The 3,534-nt window shown below is 35.7% G+C and overlaps 1 long non-coding RNA gene across 1 annotated transcript; it reads right to left on the bottom strand.

Moving 5' to 3' along the window:
* LOC129421806 (uncharacterized) lies at nucleotides 1–1,762 on the bottom strand. The gene is made up of 2 exons (XR_012359598.1): nucleotides 851–1,762; nucleotides 1–130 (listed from the first exon to the last, which is right to left on the bottom strand). It is a non-coding gene; the product is annotated as an uncharacterized lncRNA (long non-coding RNA).
* Nucleotides 1,763–3,534: the final 1,772 nt, after the last annotated feature.

Consider the following 3,534-nt stretch of genomic DNA (forward strand, 5'->3'; position numbering starts at 1 on the left):
TTCAATTTTGTTCACATTTATTTGTATAGCGCTTTGAACAGTTTTGAAGTCCTCGTGAGGGCCGATGTCAACTTTCCTTATGTGTAGGGTCATCTGATAGAGACAAGATCCAGACTGGAGTTGGTGTAATCTGAAGTTTAAAAAAAGCAAATAGAGAAAATTACCATAGCTGCTTTTTAAAGTTTTTTAGGTTAAGGATAATTTTAAAAAAGTTATTTATAAACTTAATGCAAAGTTACAGGATGAAATTATGTTTATGCACACTGAAGAGGTGTCTTTAGGCTAGATTTAAACTGGGAGGTCTGAACAGTCTCAGTAAGGCTGTTCCACAGTTTCCATAGGTGGAAAAAAAACTTGCCCTGCTTTGGTAGATTTTGCTATCCGAGGAACTACTAAAAGTCTGGAGTTTTGAGATATTAAGGAGCATGATTGTTTGTAGCATACTAGAAGTAGGAGCTAAACCATTTGGGACTTTATAAGTGAGTAGCAATATTTTGTAATCGATACAGAATTTAACTGGTAACTATTGTAGAGATGCTAAATTTGGGGTTATATGAACTTGCGTGACCTTGTAAGAACTCTAGCAGCTGGGATTTTGCACTAATTGTAGCCTATTAATTAAGGATGCAGGACAACCACCCAGTAATCTAATCTAGATGTCATAAATGCATGAATAAGGTTCTTCACATCGGAGACGGTTGATATGTTCTGCTGGAAGAAGGCTGCTTTTGTGATGTGAGATATGGGTTTCAAAACAAAGATTTCTGTCTAATAAAAGTCATTTACTGTATTTGCTGAGGTGACCAACGTCCTTTCATTTGAAAACTGTACTCCAAATTATTCTGCTTACAGCTCGTTGGTCCCATGAGTAGTCCAAGTATCTTCATGTAACTTTTCTTTATCAGATCTTGGAATCCCCAGCCATCCTTCCTGTCATTGCCTGACTTCAATGTAACCTCTAGTGAAGAATCATCTGAGAAATAAATACAAATTACTGAGATACAAAACAAGTGTTGTATATTAAGTGTCTTACTAAAGACTCATTACATGGGCCTTTGGACAAAACATTTTGGGGCGGTTTCCCGGACAGGGATTAGACTAGTTCTAGACTAAAATAAATGTAAGAGCTGTCAAAACTGAAAACAACTTGTGTTCAACATATCTTAAAATACATCAGTGCCCTTTGTTTTGCCTTAAAATGCACACAAGTAATATTTTTAGTAAGGCATGTTTGTTAAACCTTGTTATATTTCCTAATTAAACTAAGGCCTAATCCTGGTTTAAGCTATTCCATGTCCATGAAAACACCCTTAAATGCTTTTTCATTTGTAAATGGATTTGAATAAAGGCATCTGCTATGTGAATAAACATACATTCAAATTTCTTCAACTGGATATTGTTTGAATACATAAACATTTACATAAGTGCCATTACAGGATTCATTCTTCACGTATTGAGTAATATTTAAGCAGTATCAACAAGAACTTCCAATGTAAAAATAACTTGGGGAAAATATAGTCGTGCAATTACATAAAATGTTATATTAATATTTGTTTTTGTGTCCGTATGCAGTAAGTGATTAACTTACTAATAAAAGCGTGGTATTAATATCTGTGTAAGACTTAACGTTAGCTGGATAAAGCAAACTCTGGACGCAATAGCCTCCGGAAGCTAATGCTAATAACTAACGTTGCATATTTAGATAAGAGAGATTAAAACATATGGATAGTTACACACAAGTTATTCATTTTTATACACATTCCACGGAGTTTGTGGCGTTGAATGATCTTTCGTACCTTGCAGACAATGCCGCTCTCCATAGCACAGCATCGGTCTCCTCAGTGGCAGACTTCCGTGGTGGGCGTGGCCAAATGGTGACAGTAGTGGCCAATAGAAACGGGTCTTTCATTCAACTAGGTTGATCCCGCCCACTGAGACGCGTGTAACTTGCATCCAAAACTTTTTGACTCAAAAGCAAAGATTTTTGATCCGCAAACAAAAACAGCGTAGCAGAGAGCAAAATTTAGGGACACGCGATGAAATTACTCAAAGAAAAATTCACATTGCAAAAAGTTTGGTTAACAATTACTGTATTTTGTAACTAAAATAATTTTAAGATAACATTTTTTTAAATGCGAATTAATTTTTTTTACAACAATTTAATAGTTTTGCTCTCAAATACTGTATGTTTGATTAAATAATTTAGAAACAAAATTCAGCCCATACTAAACTGGACTGACGATTTGAATGTTGTATCGTCACATGTACGTTGTTAACTCTCCGAATTTTATGTTCCAGCACTGTTCCACTCGTTCACTTCTCCACATGGACGGTTTGTTTACAGTGTCATGTGAGCTAGGTTCGACTTCATCTGGCGATACACAGAACCGCGCCCGCCGACAGGGGGGGACAAACGGGTCTGTTGTTCCGGGCCCAGGGTGGGGGGGCCCAAACTGGAACCTATGGGATAATTTTTTATTTTCATCTACACTGGTTATTTGTGATCAACTCCCCCTAGTGGTAAATCGTCGTATTTTCGAAATGTTTCGAAACAGTTATGATGTAACGAAGCCTTGTTTGTTAAAATCACGTGACTTTGGCCAGTTTGAAACAAGCTCTGAACCGATGATTCGAAACAATAGATTAAAAAGAGAGTTCGTTTTAATGCTGTGTTTGCCATAACTAAAACTAAAACCACAGAATAGACGTTTAATTATGTCTTAATTCAATTAAATACTTTATTTTTCTTAAAAGCATACAATATGCTTGCTATTACTTTGTAAAAATTGTAAAATGTTTTGACAGATCTTGTTGCTTTTACACAATTTTGACCAGCAGGTATTGCCAGAGTGTATGGTGTTTTGAACGCTTCGAAAAACTGAATCCATTTGTGAAGCAATTGGTTCAATTGATTTGAAGCTTCGAAAAGCTTCGTTTCTCCCATCACTATATACAAGACTACACTATAACACTAAACAGGAAAACACTTAACAATAAACTTGACTGAACACTAAATATACAATAGACTTGACTTGACTTGACTTGACTGTATACTCACAGGCATAAAACAAACGAACAAGCACAGAACAACAAACACAAGGACCTTAAATAGGGGACAACTAATGAGGGCAACAGGTGAAATGAGTTAAACAATAAAGGTGAGGATGACAAGGGAGTGGGGTAAAAGTGACAGGACACCAGAAACACGTGGTCTAATAACAATACTGAGACCACGTGATCCCACACAAAACATGGGTCTGTCATGATCCTGCCTCAATACTAGATAAAAACAAAGACAAGAGGGCAGAATCATGACACGTACAGAGGATAAAAGTGTGTATACTTCTATATATTATGAAGTATAATATTTTATTATGTAGCTTGCTATGCAATTACACATAGAGCAGTATTGTATTTGTTTTCTGTTTAACTTATGTAACATTGACTACCCATTCAAAAGTTTTAGGATCACTTTCACTTATTAATATTTTTTCACATATAATAGCAAAGTCAATCTTATGACTGAAAACAATA

Source organism: Misgurnus anguillicaudatus, chromosome 1, assembly GCF_027580225.2.
Source record: "Misgurnus anguillicaudatus chromosome 1, ASM2758022v2, whole genome shotgun sequence".
NCBI lineage: Eukaryota > Metazoa > Chordata > Actinopteri > Cypriniformes > Cobitidae > Misgurnus > Misgurnus anguillicaudatus.